The sequence below is a fragment of the Pseudorasbora parva genome, chromosome 4 (genome assembly GCF_024679245.1).
Source record: "Pseudorasbora parva isolate DD20220531a chromosome 4, ASM2467924v1, whole genome shotgun sequence".
In the NCBI taxonomy this organism is placed as follows: domain Eukaryota; kingdom Metazoa; phylum Chordata; class Actinopteri; order Cypriniformes; family Gobionidae; genus Pseudorasbora; species Pseudorasbora parva.
The window spans coordinates 38,373,629-38,389,415 of NC_090175.1; the positions used below are offsets into that span (position 1 = coordinate 38,373,629).

Here is a 15,787-nt window from a genome sequence, read left to right on the forward strand (position 1 = left end):
TAAATTTGTGGTACCCACACAAAACATGGCGTACCGGAGAGGCTCGTTGGTCTAGGGGTATGATTCTCGCTTAGGGTGTGAGAGGTCCCGGGTTCAAATCCCGGATGAGCCCAGTCGTTTCATTGCAAGCTGGATGCGTTGAGCCCACCTCAAAACTGCTGAGGTTTTGAAATAATTACTGTTGTTCATCTGTACTACAACATAGCCCAGATTCAGTCAAAGGTCAAGTGTTTTTGTTTCCTCGTACAGACCATACTCAGAGTCGCTGCCTTCCAGGAAATGCGGCTTCCTAACGGCAAGCGTTTTCTATTAAAATTAGTGCCTGCCCAATCTTTTAGAGGGCAACATTCAGTGACTGTACATGTGTACACACGTAGCTGTTGGTGTTCGCAGTCAGGCTCGTTGGTCTAGGGGTATGATTCTCGCTTAGGGTGCGAGAGGTCCCGGGTTCAAATCCCGGACGAGCCCAGCCGTTTCAAAGCCAGCTGGCTACGTTGAGCTTAGATAAAAACTACTGTGGTTTTGAAATAATTACTGTTGTTCATCTGTACTACAACATATCCAAGATTCAGTCAAAGGTCGTGTTTTTTTTTTCCTTGTACAGGCCATACTCAGAGTCGCTGCCTTCCAGGAAATGCGGCTTCCTAACGACAAGTGTTTTCTATTAAAACTAGTGCCTGCCCAATCTTTTAGAGGGCCACATTAAGTGAATGTACATGTGTACACACGTAGCCATAGGTGAATTTGGTCTGGCTCGTTGGTCTAGGGGTATGATTCTTGCTTCGGGTGCGAGAGGTCCCGGGTTCAAATCCCGGACATGCCCAGCCGTTTCAAAGCAAGCTAACTTCCTCGGCTTCCTAACAACAAACGCTTTCTATTTCAATTATATTCAATTCCCGACTGAGCCCTCTAGCATTTAGAATGAGTTCAAGGGTTTTCTGACACTGTTTCCGATGGTTGCTTTGCTTTAACAACCATTTGATATCAGAAGTTTTGCTGCAGACAACATGGTGCTTGATGTCACGTTCTCTAGCATCAGAGGCTGATACTTCGGCCAAATTGAACTTTCTGCAGGGGTTTTGGGATTCAAACCATTTTACATCAGTCATAGTTGAATTAAAACGATGAGCACAGAAATACATGTCCTTGGAGTTTCTTTGTACAGTCATTGACCTTTTGCTTAGAGCTAGCTCATTCAACCACGTCCTTGGACGGAGGCTGATGCCTTATGGTTCAAAGTCAAGCCTAAGATATAGTCTGTATGCTGCTGTTGACTTTTAGAGCCCTTCACTGGTGTGCCGTGCATTTTTCTGCAATTAGATGGCCAAAGCTCTCATTGGCACTGTTGACTTCATGGGCAAAGCATGAGTGGCAGAAGACAATTTATTGATGCTGAAGATGCAGAATCAGTCTTGATGAGTAGACAGCTACTTTTGTTGTGACTTGTGTTAAAAAAACACTTTGTGGAATTCTCTTTTAAATTCGTCTTTCATAGTGATATATGGTTATCATTATGATAATTCCAATCGTGCGGTCATCATGGATATAGTCATATATCCTCCTTGAAATTCTCACAAAGCCATCTTAAAGGTAGCCCATCAAAGACGACCCAGGTGGGACTTGAACCCACAATCCTCAGCTCCGGAGGCTGATGCCTTATCCATTAGGCCACCGGGTCTTGTTTGGCAAAGTTGGCCGTCAATCTGTAGTATCACTTGAAGTAGTTTTTGAAGCTCAAATATCTACACTTAAGTATCTCGACAACAGAACACGTTCCGTTATACAGGTGAGCTTCACTAAATTTGTGGTACCCACACAAAACATGGCATACCGGAAAGGCTCGTTGGTCTAGGGGTATGATTCTCGCTTAGGGTGCGAGAGGTCCCGGGTTCAAATCCCGGACAAGCCCAGTCGTTTCATAGCAAGCTGGCTGCGTTGAGCCCACCTCAAAACTGCTGAGTTTTTGAAATAATTACTTTTGTTCATCTGTACTACAACATAGCCCAGATTCAGTCAAAGGTCAAGTGTTTTTTTTTTCCTTGTACGGACCATACTCAGAGTCGCTGCCTTCCAGGAAATGCGGCATCCTAACGGCAAGCGTTTTCTATTAAAATTAGTGCCTGCCCAATCTTTTAGAGGGCAACATTAAGTGACTGTATATGTGTACACACGTAGCCATAGGTGATTCTGGTCTGGCTCGTTGGTCTAGGGGTATGATTCTCGCTTCGGGTGCGAGAGGTCCTGGGTTCAAATCCCGGACGAGCCCAGCTGTTTCATAGCAAGCTAACTTCCTCGGCTTCCTAACAACAAAAGCTTTCTATTTCAATTATATTCAATTCCTGAGCCCTCTAGCATTTAGAATGAGTTCAAGGGTTTTCTGACACTGTTTCCGATGGTTGCTTTGCTTTAACAACCATTTGATATCAGAACTTTTGCTGCAGACAACATGGTGCTTGATGTCACGTTCTCTAGCATCAGAGGCTGATACTTCGGCCAAATTGAACTTTCTGCAGGGGTTTTGGGATTCAAACCATTTTACATCAGTCATAGTTGAATTAAAACCATGAGCACAGAAATACATGTCCTTGGAGTTTCTTTGTACAGTCATTGACCTTTTGCTTAGAGCTAGCTCATTCAACCACGTCCTTGGACGGAGGCTGATGCCTTATGGTTCAAAGTCAAGCCTAAGATATAGTCTGTATGCTGCTGTTGACTTTTAGAGCCCTTCACTGGTGTGCCGTGCGTTTTTCTGCAATTAGATGGCCAAAGCTCTCATTGGCACTGTTGACTTCATGGGCAAAGCATGAGTGGCAGAAGACAATTTATTGATGCTGAAGATGCAGAATCAGTCTTGATGAGTAGACAGCTACTTTTGTTGTGACTTGTGTTAAAAAAACACTTTGTGGAATTCTCTTTTAAATTCGTCTTTCATAGTGATATATGGTTATCATTATGATAATTCCAATCGTGCGGTCATCATGGATATAGTCATTGAAAAATCCTCCTTGAAATTCTCACAAAGCCATCTTAAAGGTAGCCCATCAAAGACGACCCAGGTGGGATTTGAACCAACAATCCTCAGCTCCGGAGGCTGACGCCTTATCCATTAGGCCACCGGGCCTTGTTTGGCAAAGTTGGCCGTCAATCTGTAGTATCCCTTGAAGTAGTTTTTGAAGCTTAAATATCTACACTTAAGTATCTCGACAACAGAACACGTTCCGTTATACAGGTGAGCTTCACTAAATTTGTGGTACCCACACAAAACATGGTGTACCGGAGAGGCTCGTTGGTCTAGGGGTATGATTCTCGCTTAGAGTGCGAGAGGTCCCGGGTTCAAATCCCGGATGAGCCCAGTCGTTTCATTGCAAGCTGGCTGCGTTGAGCCCACCTCAAAACTGCTGAGGTTTTGAAATAATTACTTTTGTTCATCTGTACTACAACATAGCCCAGATTCAGTCAAAGGTCAAGTGTTTTTTTTTTTCCTTGTACAGACCATACTCAGAGTCGCTGCCTTCCAGGAAATGCGGCTTCCTAACGGCAAGCGTTTTCTATTAAAATTAGTGCCTGCCCAATCTTTTAGAGGGCAACATTCAGTGACTGTACATGTGTACACACGTAGCTGTTGGTGTTCGCAGTCAGGCTCGTTGGTCTAGGGGTATGATTCTCGCTTAGGGTGCGAGAGGTCCCGGGTTCAAATCCCGGACGAGCCCAGCCGTTTCAAAGCAAGCTGGCTACGTTGAGCTTAGATAAAAACTGCTGTGGTTTTGAAATAATTACTGTTGTTCATCTGTACTACAACATATCCCAGATTCAGTCAAAGGTCGTGTTTTTTTCTTCCTTGTGCAGGCCATACTCAGAGTCGCTGCCTTCCAGGAAATGCGGCTTCCTAACGACAAGTGTTTTCTATTAAAACTAGTGCCTGCCCAATCTTTTAGAGGGCCACATTAAGTGACTGTAGATGTGTACACACGTAGCCATAGGTGATTCTGGTCTGGCTCGTTGGTCTAGGGGTATGATTCTCGCTTCGGGTGCGAGAGGTCCCGGGTTCAAATCCCGGACGAGTCCAGCCGTTTCAACGCAAGCTAACTTCCTCGGCTTCCTAACAACAAACGCTTTCTATTTAAACTATATTCAATTCCCGACTGAGCCCTCTAGCATTTAGAATGAGTTCAAGGGTTTTCTGACACTGTTTCCGATGGTTGCTTTGCTTTAACAACCATTTGATATCAGAACTTTTGCTGCAGACAACATGGTGCTTGATGTCACGTTCTCTAGCATCAGAGGCTGATACTTCGGCCAAATTGAACTTTCTGCAGGGGTTTTGGGATTCAAACCATTTTACATCAGTCATAGTTGAATTAAAACCATGAGCACAGAAATACATGTCCTTGGAGTTTCTTTGTACAGTCATTGACCTTTTGCTTAGAGCTAACTCATTCAACCACGTCCTTGGACGGAGGCTGATGCCTTATGGTTCAAAGTCAAGTAAGATATAGTCTGTATGCTGCTGTTGACTTTTAGAGCCCTTCACTGGTGTGCCGTGCGTTTTTCTGCAATTAGATGGCCAAAGCTCTCATTGGCACTGTTGACTTCATGGGCAAAGCATGAGTGGCAGAAGACAATTTATTGATGCTGAAGATGCAGAATCAGTCTTGATGAGTAGACAGCTACTTTTGTTGTGACTTGTGTTAAAAAAACACTTTGTGGAATTCTCTTTTAAATTCTTCTTTCATAGTGATATATGGTTATCATTATGATAATTCCAATCGTGCGGTCATCATGGATATAGTCATTGAAAAATCCTCCTTGAAATTCTCACAAAGCCATCTTAAAGGTAGCCCATCAAAGACGACCCAGGTGGGACTTGAACCCACAATCCTCAGCTCCGGAGGCTGATTCCTTATCCATTAGGCCACCGGGCCTTGTTTGGCAAAGTTGGCCGTCAATCTGTAGTATCCCTTGAAGTAGTTTTTGAAGCTCAAATATCTGCACTTAAGTATCTCGACAACAGAACACGTTCCGTTATACAGGTGAGCTTCACTAAATTTGTGGTACCCACACAAAACATGGCATACCGGAGAGGCTCGTTGGTCTAGGGGTATGATTCTCGCTTAGGGTGCGAGAGGTCCTGGGTTCAAATCCCGGATGAGCCCAGTCGTTATATTGCAAGCTGGCTGCGTTGAGCCCACCTCAAAACTGCTGAGGTTTTGAAATAATTACTTTTGGTCATCTGTACTACAACATAGCCCAGATTCAGTCAAAGGTCAAGTGTTTGTTTTTTTCCTTGTTCAGACCATACTCAGAGTCGCTGCCTTCCAGGAAATGCGGCTTCCTAACGGCAAGCGTTTTCTATTAAAATTAGTGCCTGCCCAATCTTTTAGAGGGCAACATTCAGTGACTGTACATGTGAACACACGTAGCTGTTGGTGTTTGCAGTCAGGCTCGTTGGTCTAGGGGTATGATTCTCGCTTAGGGTGCGAGAGGTCCCGGGTTCAAATCCCGGACGAGCCCAGCCGTTTCAAAGCCAGCTGGCTACGTTGAGCTTAGATAAAAACTACTGTGGTTTTGAAATAATTACTGTTGTTCATCTGTACTACAACATATCCAAGATTCAGTCAAAGATCGTGTTTTTTTTTTCCTTGTACAGGCCAGTACAAGGGAAAAAAAAGGAAAAAAAAAACTAGTGCCTGCCCAATCTTTTAGAGGGCCACATTAAGTGACTGTAGATGTGTACACACGTAGCCATATGTGATTCTGGTCTGGCTCGTTGGTCTAGGGGTATGATTCTCGCTTCGGGTGCGAGAGGTCCCAGGTTCAAATCCCGGACGAGCCCAGCCGTTTCAAAGCAAGCTAACTTCCTCGGCTTCCTAACAACAAACGCTTTCTATTTCAATTATATTCAATTCCCGACTGAGCCCTCTAGCATTTAGAATGAGTTCAAGGTTTTCTGACACTGTTTCCGATGGTTGCTTTGCTTTAACAACCATTTGATATCAGAACTTTTGCTGCAGACAACATGGTGCTTGATGTCACGTTCTCTAGCATCAGAGGCTGATATTTCGGCCAAATTGAACTTTCTGCAGGGGTTTTGGGATTCAAACCATTTTACATCAGTCATAGTTGAATTAAAACCATGAGCACAGAAATACATGTCCTTGGAGTTTCTTTGTACAGTCATTGACCTTTTGCTTAGAGCTAGCTCATTCAACCACGTCCTTGGACGGAGGCTGATGCCTTATGGTTCAAAGTCAAGCCTAAGATATAGTCTGTATGCTGCTGTTGACTTTTAGAGCCCTTCACTGGTGTGCCGTGCGTTTTTCTGCAATTAGATGGCCAAAGCTCTCATTGGCACTGTTGACTTCATGGGCAAAGCATGAGTGGCAGAAGACAATTTATTGATGCTGAAGATGCAGAATCAGTCTTGATGAGTAGACAGCTACTTTTGTTGTGACTTGTGTTAAAAAAACACTTTGTGGAATTCTCTTTTAAATTCGTCTTTCATAGTGATATATGGTTATCATTATGATAATTCCAATCGTGCGGTCATCATGGATATAGTCATTGAAAAATCCTCCTTGAAATTCTCACAAAGCCATCTTAAAGGTAGCCCATCAAAGACGACCCAGGTGGGATTTGAACCAACAATCCTCAGCTCCGGAGGCTGACGCCTTATCCATTAGGCCACCGGGCCTTGTTTGGCAAAGTTGGCCGTCAATCTGTAGTATCCCTTGAAGTAGTTTTTGAAGCTTAAATATCTACACTTAAGTATCTCGACAACAGAACACGTTCCGTTATACAGGTGAGCTTCACTAAATTTGTGGTACCCACACAAAACATGGTGTACCGGAGAGGCTCGTTGGTCTAGGGGTATGATTCTCGCTTAGAGTGCGAGAGGTCCCGGGTTCAAATCCCGGATGAGCCCAGTCGTTTCATTGCAAGCTGGCTGCGTTGAGCCCACCTCAAAACTGCTGAGGTTTTGAAATAATTACTTTTGTTCATCTGTACTACAACATAGCCCAGATTCAGTCAAAGGTCAAGTGTTTTTTTTTTTCCTTGTACAGACCATACTCAGAGTCGCTGCCTTCCAGGAAATGCGGCTTCCTAACGGCAAGCGTTTTCTATTAAAATTAGTGCCTGCCCAATCTTTTAGAGGGCAACATTCAGTGACTGTACATGTGTACACACGTAGCTGTTGGTGTTCGCAGTCAGGCTCGTTGGTCTAGGGGTATGATTCTCGCTTAGGGTGCGAGAGGTCCCGGGTTCAAATCCCGGACGAGCCCAGCCGTTTCAAAGCAAGCTGGCTACGTTGAGCTTAGATAAAAACTGCTGTGGTTTTGAAATAATTACTGTTGTTCATCTGTACTACAACATATCCCAGATTCAGTCAAAGGTCGTGTTTTTTTCTTCCTTGTGCAGGCCATACTCAGAGTCGCTGCCTTCCAGGAAATGCGGCTTCCTAACGACAAGTGTTTTCTATTAAAACTAGTGCCTGCCCAATCTTTTAGAGGGCCACATTAAGTGACTGTAGATGTGTACACACGTAGCCATAGGTGATTCTGGTCTGGCTCGTTGGTCTAGGGGTATGATTCTCGCTTCGGGTGCGAGAGGTCCCGGGTTCAAATCCCGGACGAGCCCAGCCGTTTCAACGCAAGCTAACTTCCTCGGCTTCCTAACAACAAACGCTTTCTATTTAAACTATATTCAATTCCCGACTGAGCCCTCTAGCATTTAGAATGAGTTCAAGGGTTTTCTGACACTGTTTCCGATGGTTGCTTTGCTTTAACAACCATTTGATATCAGAACTTTTGCTGCAGACAACATGGTGCTTGATGTCACGTTCTCTTGCATTAGAGGCTGATACTTCGGCCAAATTGAACTTTCTGCAGGGGTTTTGGGATTCAAACCATTTTACATCAGTCATAGTTGAATTAAAACCATGAGCACAGAAATACATGTCCTTGGAGTTTCTTTGTACAGTCATTGACCTTTTGCTTAGAGCTAACTCATTCAACCACGTCCTTGGACGGAGGCTGATGCCTTATGGTTCAAAGTCAAGTAAGATATAGTCTGTATGCTGCTGTTGACTTTTAGAGCCCTTCACTGGTGTGCCGTGCGTTTTTCTGCAATTAGATGGCCAAAGCTCTCATTGGCACTGTTGACTTCATGGGCAAAGCATGAGTGGCAGAAGACAATTTATTGATGCTGAAGATGCAGAATCAGTCTTGATGAGTAGACAGCTACTTTTGTTGTGACTTGTGTTAAAAAAACACTTTGTGGAATTCTCTTTTAAATTCTTCTTTCATAGTGATATATGGTTATCATTATGATAATTCCAATCGTGCGGTCATCATGGATATAGTCATTGAAAAATCCTCCTTGAAATTCTCACAAAGCCATCTTAAAGGTAGCCCATCAAAGACGACCCAGGTGGGACTTGAACCCACAATCCTCAGCTCCGGAGGCTGATTCCTTATCCATTAGGCCACCGGGCCTTGTTTGGCAAAGTTGGCCGTCAATCTGTAGTATCCCTTGAAGTAGTTTTTGAAGCTCAAATATCTGCACTTAAGTATCTCGACAACAGAACACGTTCCGTTATACAGGTGAGCTTCACTAAATTTGTGGTACCCACACAAAACATGGCATACCGGAGAGGCTCGTTGGTCTAGGGGTATGATTCTCGCTTAGGGTGCGAGAGGTCCTGGGTTCAAATCCCGGATGAGCCCAGTCGTTATATTGCAAGCTGGCTGCGTTGAGCCCACCTCAAAACTGCTGAGGTTTTGAAATAATTACTTTTGGTCATCTGTACTACAACATAGCCCAGATTCAGTCAAAGGTCAAGTGTTTTTTTTTTTCCTTGTACAGACCATACTCAGAGTCGCTGCCTTCCAGGAAATGCGGCTTCCTAACGGCAAGCGTTTTCTATTAAAATTAGTGCCTGCCCAATCTTTTAGAGGGCAACATTCAGTGACTGTACATGTGTACACACGTAGCTGTTGGTGTTTGCAGTCAGGCTCGTTGGTCTAGGGGTATGATTCTCGCTTAGGGTGCGAGAGGTCCCGGGTTAAAATCCCGGACGAGCCCAGCCGTTTCAAAGCAAGCTGGCTACGTTGAGCTTAGATAAAAACTACTGTGGTTTTGAAATAATTACTGTTGTTCATCTGTACTACAACATATCCAAGATTCAGTCAAAGATCGTGTTTTTTTTTTCCTTGTACAGGCCAGTACAAGGGAAAAAAAAGGAAAAAAAAACTAGTGCCTGCCCAATCTTTTAGAGGGCCACATTAAGTGACTGTAGATGTGTACACACGTAGCCATATGTGATTCTGGTCTGGCTCGTTGGTCTAGGGGTATGATTCTCGCTTCGGGTGCGAGAGGTCCCAGGTTCAAATCCCGGACGAGCCCAGCCGTTTCAAAGCAAGCTAACTTCCTCGGCTTCCTAACAACAAACGCTTTCTATTTCAATTATATTCAATTCCCGACTGAGCCCTCTAGCATTTAGAATGAGTTCAAGGTTTTCTGACACTGTTTCCGATGGTTGCTTTGCTTTAACAACCATTTGATATCAGAACTTTTGCTGCAGACAACATGGTGCTTGATGTCACGTTCTCTAGCATCAGAGGCTGATATTTCGGCCAAATTGAACTTTCTGCAGGGGTTTTGGGATTCAAACCATTTTACATCAGTCATAGTTGAATTAAAACCATGAGCACAGAAATACATGTCCTTGGAGTTTCTTTGTACAGTCATTGACCTTTTGCTTAGAGCTAGCTCATTCAACCACGTCCTTGGACGGAGGCTGATGCCTTATGGTTCAAAGTCAAGCCTAAGATATAGTCTGTATGCTGCTGTTGACTTTTAGAGCCCTTCACTGGTGTGCCGTGCGTTTTTCTGCAATTAGATGGCCAAAGCTCTCATTGGCACTGTTGACTTCATGGGCAAAGCATGAGTGGCAGAAGACAATTTATTGATGCTGAAGATGCAGAATCAGTCTTGATGAGTAGACAGCTACTTTTGTTGTGACTTGTGTTAAAAAAACACTTTGTGGAATTCTCTTTTAAATTCGTCTTTCATAGTGATATATGGTTATCATTATGATAATTCCAATCGTGCGGTCATCATGGATATAGTCATTGAAAAATCCTCCTTGAAATTCTCACAAAGCCATCTTAAAGGTAGCCCATCAAAGACGACCCAGGTGGGATTTGAACCAACAATCCTCAGCTCCGGAGGCTGACGCCTTATCCATTAGGCCACCGGGCCTTGTTTGGCAAAGTTGGCCGTCAATCTGTAGTATCCCTTGAAGTAGTTTTTGAAGCTTAAATATCTACACTTAAGTATCTCGACAACAGAACACGTTCCGTTATACAGGTGAGCTTCACTAAATTTGTGGTACCCACACAAAACATGGTGTACCGGAGAGGCTCGTTGGTCTAGGGGTATGATTCTCGCTTAGAGTGCGAGAGGTCCCGGGTTCAAATCCCGGATGAGCCCAGTCGTTTCATTGCAAGCTGGCTGCGTTGAGCCCACCTCAAAACTGCTGAGGTTTTGAAATAATTACTTTTGTTCATCTGTACTACAACATAGCCCAGATTCAGTCAAAGGTCAAGTGTTTTTTTTTTTCCTTGTACAGACCATACTCAGAGTCGCTGCCTTCCAGGAAATGCGGCTTCCTAACGGCAAGCGTTTTCTATTAAAATTAGTGCCTGCCCAATCTTTTAGAGGGCAACATTCAGTGACTGTACATGTGTACACACGTAGCTGTTGGTGTTCGCAGTCAGGCTCGTTGGTCTAGGGGTATGATTCTCGCTTAGGGTGCGAGAGGTCCCGGGTTCAAATCCCGGACGAGCCCAGCCGATTCAAAGCAAGCTGGCTACGTTGAGCTTAGATAAAAACTGCTGTGGTTTTGAAATAATTACTGTTGTTCATCTGTACTACAACATATCCCAGATTCAGTCAAAGGTCGTGTTTTTTTCTTCCTTGTGCAGGCCATACTCAGAGTCGCTGCCTTCCAGGAAATGCGGCTTCCTAACGACAAGTGTTTTCTATTAAAACTAGTGCCTGCCCAATCTTTTAGAGGGCCACATTAAGTGACTGTAGATGTGTACACACGTAGCCATAGGTGATTCTGGTCTGGCTCGTTGGTCTAGGGGTATGATTCTCGCTTCGGGTGCGAGAGGTCCCGGGTTCAAATCCCGGACGAGCCCAGCCGTTTCAACGCAAGCTAACTTCCTCGGCTTCCTAACAACAAACGCTTTCTATTTAAACTATATTCAATTCCCGACTGAGCCCTCTAGCATTTAGAATGAGTTCAAGGGTTTTCTGACACTGTTTCCGATGGTTGCTTTGCTTTAACAACCATTTGATATCAGAACTTTTGCTGCAGACAACATGGTGCTTGATGTCACGTTCTCTAGCATCAGAGGCTGATATTTCGGCCAAATTGAACTTTCTGCAGGGGTTTTGGGATTCAAACCATTTTACATCAGTCATAGTTGAATTAAAACCATGAGCACAGAAATACATGTCCTTGGAGTTTCTTTGTACAGTCATTGACCTTTTGCTTAGAGCTAGCTCATTCAACCACGTCCTTGGACGGAGGCTGATGCCTTATGGTTCAAAGTCAAGCCTAAGATATAGTCTGTATGCTGCTGTTGACTTTTAGAGCCCTTCACTGGTGTGCTGTGCGTTTTTCTGCAATTAGATGGCCAAAGCTCTCATTGGCACTGTTGACTTCATGGGCAAAGCATGAGTGGCAGAAGACAATTTATTGATGCTGAAGATGCAGAATCAGTCTTGATGAGTAGACAGCTACTTTTGTTGTGACTTGTGTTAAAAAAACACTTTGTGGAATTCTCTTTTAAATTCGTCTTTCATAGTGATATATGGTTATCATTATGATAATTCCAATCGTGCGGTCATCATGGATATAGTCATTGAAAAATCCTCCTTGAAATTCTCACAAAGCCATCTTAAAGGTAGCCCATCAAAGATGACCCAGGTGGGACTTGAACCCACAATCCTCAGCTCCGGAGGCTGATGCCTTATCCATTAGGCCATCGGGCCTTGTTTGGCAAAGTTGGCCGTCAATCTGTAGTATCCCTTGAAGTAGTTTTTGAAGCTCAAATATCTACACTTAAGTCTCTCGACAACAGAACACGTTCCGTTATACAGGTGAGCTTCACTAAATTTGTGGTACCCACACAAAACATGGCATACCGGAGAGGCTCGTTGGTCTAGGGGTATGATTCTCGCTTAGGGTGCGAGAGGTCCCGGGTTCAAATCCCGGACGAGCCCAGTCGTTTCATAGCAAGCTGGCTGCGTTGAGCCCACCTCAAAACTGCTGAGTTTTTGAAATAATTACTTTTGTTCATCTGTACTACAACATAGCCCAGATTCAGTCAAAGGTCAAGTGTTTTTTTTTTCCTTGTACAGACCATACTCAGAGTCGCTGCCTTCCAGGAAATGCGGCTTCCTAACGGCAAGCGTTTTCTATTAAAATTAGTGCCTGCCCAATCTTTTAGAGGGCAACATTCAGTGACTGTACATGTGTACACACGTAGCTGTTGGTGTTCGCAGTCAGGCTCGTTGGTCTAGGGGTATGATTCTCGCTTAGGGTGCGAGAGGTCCCGGGTTCAAATCCCGGACGAGCCCAGCCGTTTCAAAGCAAGCTGGCTACGTTGAGCTTAGATAAAAACTACTGTGGTTTTGAAATAATTACTGTTGTTCATCTGTACTACAACATATCCCAGATTCAGACAAAGGTCGTGTTTTTTTCTTCCTTGTGCAGGCCATACTCAGAGTCGCTGCCTTCCAGGAAATGCGGCTTCCTAACGACAAGTGTTTTCTATTAAAACTAGTGCCTGCCCAATCTTTTAGAGGGCCACATTAAGTGACTGTAGATGTGTACACACGTAGCCATAGGTGATTCTGGTCTGGCTCGTTGGTCTAGGGGTATGATTCTCGCTTCGGGTGCGAGAGGTCCCGGGTTCAAATCCCGGACGAGCCCAGCCGTTTCAAAGCAAGCTAACTTCCTCGGCTTCCTAACAACAAACGCTTTCTATTTCAATTATATTCAATTCCCGACTGAGCCCTCTAGCATTTAGAATGAGTTCAAGGTTTTCTGACACTGTTTCCGATGGTTGCTTTGCTTTAACAACCATTTGATATCAGAACTTTTGCTGCAGACAACATGGTGCTTGATGTCACGTTCTCTAGCATCAGAGGCTGATATTTCGGCCAAATTGAACTTTCTGCAGGGGTTTTGGGATTCAAACCATTTTACATCAGTCATAGTTGAATTAAAACCATGAGCACAGAAATACATGTCCTTGGAGTTTCTTTGTACAGTCATTGACCTTTTGCTTAGAGCTAGCTCATTCAACCACGTCCTTGGACGGAGGCTGATGCCTTATGGTTCAAAGTCAAGCCTAAGATATAGTCTGTATGCTGCTGTTGACTTTTAGAGCCCTTCACTGGTGTGCCGTGCGTTTTTCTGCAATTAGATGGCCAAAGCTCTCATTGGCACTGTTGACTTCATGGGCAAAGCATGAGTGGCAGAAGACAATTTATTGATGCTGAAGATGCAGAATCAGTCTTGATGAGTAGACAGCTACTTTTGTTGTGACTTGTGTTAAAAAAACACTTTGTGGAATTCTCTTTTAAATTCGTCTTTCATAGTGATATATGGTTATCATTATGATAATTCCAATCGTGCGGTCATCATGGATATAGTCATTGAAAAATCCTCCTTGAAATTCTCACAAAGCCATCTTAAAGGTAGCCCATCAAAGACGACCCAGTTGGGACTTGAACCCACAATCCTCAGCTCCGGAGGCTGATGCCTTATCCATTAGGCCACCGGGCCTTGTTTGGCAAAGTTGGCCGTCAATCTGTAGTATCCCTTGAAGTAGTTTTTGAAGCTCAAATATCTACACTTAAGTATCTCGACAACAGAACACGTTCCGTTATACAGGTGAGCTTCACTAAATTTGTGGTACCCACACAAAACATGGCATACCGGAGAGGCTCGTTGGTCTAGGGGTATGATTCTCGCTTAGGGTGCGAGAGGTCCCGGGTTCAAATCCCGGACGAGCCCAGTCGTTTCATAGCAAGCTGGCTGCGTTGAGCCCACCTCAAAACTGCTGAGTTTTTGAAATAATTACTTTTGTTCATCTGTACTACAACATAGCCCAGATTCAGTCAAAGGTCAAGTGTTTTTTTTTTCCTTGTACAGACCATACTCAGAGTCGCTGCCTTCCAGGAAATGCGGCTTCCTAACGGCAAGCGTTTTCTATTAAAATTAGTGCCTGCCCAATCTTTTAGAGGGCAACATTCAGTGACTGTACATGTGTACACACGTAGCTGCTGGTGTTCGCAGTCAGGCTCGTTGGTCTAGGGGTATGATTCTCGCTTAGGGTGCGAGAGGTCCCGGGTTCAAATCCCGGACGAGCCCAGCCGTTTCAAAGCAAGCTGGCTACGTTGAGCTTAGATAAAAACTACTGTGGTTTTGAAATAATTACTGTTGTTCATCTGTATTACAACATATCCCAGATTCAGACAAAGGTCGTGTTTTTTTTTTCTTCCTTGTGCAGGCCATACTCAGAGTCGCTGCCTTCCAGGAAATGCGGCTTCCTAACGACAAGTGTTTTCTATTAAAACTAGTGCCTGCCCAATCTTTTAGAGGGCCACATTAAGTGACTGTAGATGTGTACACACGTAGCCATAGGTGATTCTGGTCTGGCTCGTTGGTCTAGGGGTATGATTCTCGCTTCGGGTGCGAGAGGTCCCGGGTTCAAATCCCGGACGAGCCCAGCCGTTTCAAAGCAAGCTAACTTCCTCGGCTTCCTAACAACAAACGCTTTCTATTTCAATTATATTCAATTCCCGACTGAGCCCTCTAGCATTTAGAATGAGTTCAAGGTTTTCTGACACTGTTTCCGATGGTTGCTTTGCTTTAACAACCATTTGATATCAGAACTTTTGCTGCAGACAACATGGTGCTTGATGTCACGTTCTCTAGCATCAGAGGCTGATATTTCGGCCAAATTGAACTTTCTGCAGGGGTTTTGGGATTCAAACCATTTTACATCAGTCATAGTTGAATTAAAACCATGAGCACAGAAATACATGTCCTTGGAGTTTCTTTGTACAGTCATTGACCTTTTGCTTAGAGCTAGCTCATTCAACCACGTCCTTGGACGGAGGCTGATGCCTTATGGTTCAAAGTCAAGCCTAAGATATAGTCTGTATGCTGCTGTTGACTTTTAGAGCCCTTCACTGGTGTGCCGTGCGTTTTTCTGCAATTAGATGGCCAAAGCTCTCATTGGCACTGTTGACTTCATGGGCAAAGCATGAGTGGCAGAAGACAATTTATTGATGCTGAAGATGCAGAATCAGTCTTGATGAGTAGACAGCTACTTTTGTTGTGACTTGTGTTAAAAAAACACTTTGTGGAATTCTCTTTTAAATTCGTCTTTCATAGTGATATATGGTTATCATTATGATAATTCCAATCGTGCGGTCATCATGGATATAGTCATTGAAAAATCCTCCTTGAAATTCTCACAAAGCCATCTTAAAGGTAGCCCATCAAAGACGACCCAGTTGGGACTTGAACCCACAATCCTCAGCTCCGGAGGCTGATGCCTTATCCATTAGGCCACCGGGCCTTGTTTGGCAAAATTGGCCGTCAATCTGTAGTATCCCTTGAAGTAGTTTTTGAAGCTCAAATATCTACACTTAAGTATCTCGACAACAGAACACGTTCCGTTATACAGGTGAGCTTCAC

General features: G+C 44.0%; 34 non-coding genes across 34 annotated transcripts; 25 read left to right on the top strand and 9 right to left on the bottom strand.

Annotated features, from left to right (window-relative positions):
* Positions 1 to 40: 40 nt before the first annotated feature.
* Positions 41 to 112, top strand: trnap-agg (transfer RNA proline (anticodon AGG)). Its single transcript has one exon. It is a non-coding gene; the product is annotated as a tRNA-Pro (tRNA).
* Positions 113 to 396: 284 nt separating this feature from the next.
* On the top strand, positions 397 to 468 carry trnap-agg (transfer RNA proline (anticodon AGG)). The gene has a single exon. It is a non-coding gene; the product is annotated as a tRNA-Pro (tRNA).
* A 1,137-nt stretch (positions 469 to 1,605) lies between these two features.
* Positions 1,606 to 1,678, bottom strand: trnar-ccg (transfer RNA arginine (anticodon CCG)). Its single transcript has one exon. It is a non-coding gene; the product is annotated as a tRNA-Arg (tRNA).
* Positions 1,679 to 1,837: 159 nt separating this feature from the next.
* Positions 1,838 to 1,909, top strand: trnap-agg (transfer RNA proline (anticodon AGG)). The gene has a single exon. It is a non-coding gene; the product is annotated as a tRNA-Pro (tRNA).
* Positions 1,910 to 2,194: 285 nt separating this feature from the next.
* trnap-cgg (transfer RNA proline (anticodon CGG)) lies at positions 2,195 to 2,266 on the top strand. The gene has a single exon. It is a non-coding gene; the product is annotated as a tRNA-Pro (tRNA).
* Positions 2,267 to 3,048: 782 nt separating this feature from the next.
* Positions 3,049 to 3,121, bottom strand: trnar-ccg (transfer RNA arginine (anticodon CCG)). Its single transcript has one exon. It is a non-coding gene; the product is annotated as a tRNA-Arg (tRNA).
* A 159-nt stretch (positions 3,122 to 3,280) lies between these two features.
* On the top strand, positions 3,281 to 3,352 carry trnas-aga (transfer RNA serine (anticodon AGA)). The gene has a single exon. It is a non-coding gene; the product is annotated as a tRNA-Ser (tRNA).
* Positions 3,353 to 3,638: 286 nt separating this feature from the next.
* trnap-agg (transfer RNA proline (anticodon AGG)) lies at positions 3,639 to 3,710 on the top strand. Its single transcript has one exon. It is a non-coding gene; the product is annotated as a tRNA-Pro (tRNA).
* A 283-nt stretch (positions 3,711 to 3,993) lies between these two features.
* On the top strand, positions 3,994 to 4,065 carry trnap-cgg (transfer RNA proline (anticodon CGG)). The gene has a single exon. It is a non-coding gene; the product is annotated as a tRNA-Pro (tRNA).
* Positions 4,066 to 4,849: 784 nt separating this feature from the next.
* On the bottom strand, positions 4,850 to 4,922 carry trnar-ccg (transfer RNA arginine (anticodon CCG)). Its single transcript has one exon. It is a non-coding gene; the product is annotated as a tRNA-Arg (tRNA).
* A 159-nt stretch (positions 4,923 to 5,081) lies between these two features.
* On the top strand, positions 5,082 to 5,153 carry trnap-agg (transfer RNA proline (anticodon AGG)). Its single transcript has one exon. It is a non-coding gene; the product is annotated as a tRNA-Pro (tRNA).
* Positions 5,154 to 5,439: 286 nt separating this feature from the next.
* On the top strand, positions 5,440 to 5,511 carry trnap-agg (transfer RNA proline (anticodon AGG)). The gene has a single exon. It is a non-coding gene; the product is annotated as a tRNA-Pro (tRNA).
* A 250-nt stretch (positions 5,512 to 5,761) lies between these two features.
* On the top strand, positions 5,762 to 5,833 carry trnap-cgg (transfer RNA proline (anticodon CGG)). Its single transcript has one exon. It is a non-coding gene; the product is annotated as a tRNA-Pro (tRNA).
* Positions 5,834 to 6,618: 785 nt separating this feature from the next.
* trnar-ccg (transfer RNA arginine (anticodon CCG)) lies at positions 6,619 to 6,691 on the bottom strand. The gene has a single exon. It is a non-coding gene; the product is annotated as a tRNA-Arg (tRNA).
* A 159-nt stretch (positions 6,692 to 6,850) lies between these two features.
* On the top strand, positions 6,851 to 6,922 carry trnas-aga (transfer RNA serine (anticodon AGA)). Its single transcript has one exon. It is a non-coding gene; the product is annotated as a tRNA-Ser (tRNA).
* A 286-nt stretch (positions 6,923 to 7,208) lies between these two features.
* Positions 7,209 to 7,280, top strand: trnap-agg (transfer RNA proline (anticodon AGG)). Its single transcript has one exon. It is a non-coding gene; the product is annotated as a tRNA-Pro (tRNA).
* A 283-nt stretch (positions 7,281 to 7,563) lies between these two features.
* Positions 7,564 to 7,635, top strand: trnap-cgg (transfer RNA proline (anticodon CGG)). Its single transcript has one exon. It is a non-coding gene; the product is annotated as a tRNA-Pro (tRNA).
* Positions 7,636 to 8,419: 784 nt separating this feature from the next.
* trnar-ccg (transfer RNA arginine (anticodon CCG)) lies at positions 8,420 to 8,492 on the bottom strand. The gene has a single exon. It is a non-coding gene; the product is annotated as a tRNA-Arg (tRNA).
* Positions 8,493 to 8,651: 159 nt separating this feature from the next.
* On the top strand, positions 8,652 to 8,723 carry trnap-agg (transfer RNA proline (anticodon AGG)). The gene has a single exon. It is a non-coding gene; the product is annotated as a tRNA-Pro (tRNA).
* Positions 8,724 to 9,009: 286 nt separating this feature from the next.
* trnap-agg (transfer RNA proline (anticodon AGG)) lies at positions 9,010 to 9,081 on the top strand. Its single transcript has one exon. It is a non-coding gene; the product is annotated as a tRNA-Pro (tRNA).
* Positions 9,082 to 9,330: 249 nt separating this feature from the next.
* Positions 9,331 to 9,402, top strand: trnap-cgg (transfer RNA proline (anticodon CGG)). The gene has a single exon. It is a non-coding gene; the product is annotated as a tRNA-Pro (tRNA).
* A 785-nt stretch (positions 9,403 to 10,187) lies between these two features.
* On the bottom strand, positions 10,188 to 10,260 carry trnar-ccg (transfer RNA arginine (anticodon CCG)). Its single transcript has one exon. It is a non-coding gene; the product is annotated as a tRNA-Arg (tRNA).
* A 159-nt stretch (positions 10,261 to 10,419) lies between these two features.
* On the top strand, positions 10,420 to 10,491 carry trnas-aga (transfer RNA serine (anticodon AGA)). Its single transcript has one exon. It is a non-coding gene; the product is annotated as a tRNA-Ser (tRNA).
* A 286-nt stretch (positions 10,492 to 10,777) lies between these two features.
* On the top strand, positions 10,778 to 10,849 carry trnap-agg (transfer RNA proline (anticodon AGG)). The gene has a single exon. It is a non-coding gene; the product is annotated as a tRNA-Pro (tRNA).
* Positions 10,850 to 11,132: 283 nt separating this feature from the next.
* Positions 11,133 to 11,204, top strand: trnap-cgg (transfer RNA proline (anticodon CGG)). Its single transcript has one exon. It is a non-coding gene; the product is annotated as a tRNA-Pro (tRNA).
* A 786-nt stretch (positions 11,205 to 11,990) lies between these two features.
* trnar-ccg (transfer RNA arginine (anticodon CCG)) lies at positions 11,991 to 12,063 on the bottom strand. The gene has a single exon. It is a non-coding gene; the product is annotated as a tRNA-Arg (tRNA).
* Positions 12,064 to 12,222: 159 nt separating this feature from the next.
* trnap-agg (transfer RNA proline (anticodon AGG)) lies at positions 12,223 to 12,294 on the top strand. Its single transcript has one exon. It is a non-coding gene; the product is annotated as a tRNA-Pro (tRNA).
* A 285-nt stretch (positions 12,295 to 12,579) lies between these two features.
* On the top strand, positions 12,580 to 12,651 carry trnap-agg (transfer RNA proline (anticodon AGG)). Its single transcript has one exon. It is a non-coding gene; the product is annotated as a tRNA-Pro (tRNA).
* Positions 12,652 to 12,934: 283 nt separating this feature from the next.
* On the top strand, positions 12,935 to 13,006 carry trnap-cgg (transfer RNA proline (anticodon CGG)). The gene has a single exon. It is a non-coding gene; the product is annotated as a tRNA-Pro (tRNA).
* A 785-nt stretch (positions 13,007 to 13,791) lies between these two features.
* trnar-ccg (transfer RNA arginine (anticodon CCG)) lies at positions 13,792 to 13,864 on the bottom strand. Its single transcript has one exon. It is a non-coding gene; the product is annotated as a tRNA-Arg (tRNA).
* A 159-nt stretch (positions 13,865 to 14,023) lies between these two features.
* On the top strand, positions 14,024 to 14,095 carry trnap-agg (transfer RNA proline (anticodon AGG)). The gene has a single exon. It is a non-coding gene; the product is annotated as a tRNA-Pro (tRNA).
* Positions 14,096 to 14,380: 285 nt separating this feature from the next.
* On the top strand, positions 14,381 to 14,452 carry trnap-agg (transfer RNA proline (anticodon AGG)). Its single transcript has one exon. It is a non-coding gene; the product is annotated as a tRNA-Pro (tRNA).
* Positions 14,453 to 14,738: 286 nt separating this feature from the next.
* trnap-cgg (transfer RNA proline (anticodon CGG)) lies at positions 14,739 to 14,810 on the top strand. The gene has a single exon. It is a non-coding gene; the product is annotated as a tRNA-Pro (tRNA).
* A 785-nt stretch (positions 14,811 to 15,595) lies between these two features.
* trnar-ccg (transfer RNA arginine (anticodon CCG)) lies at positions 15,596 to 15,668 on the bottom strand. The gene has a single exon. It is a non-coding gene; the product is annotated as a tRNA-Arg (tRNA).
* Between the last annotated feature and the right edge of the window lie 119 nt (positions 15,669 to 15,787).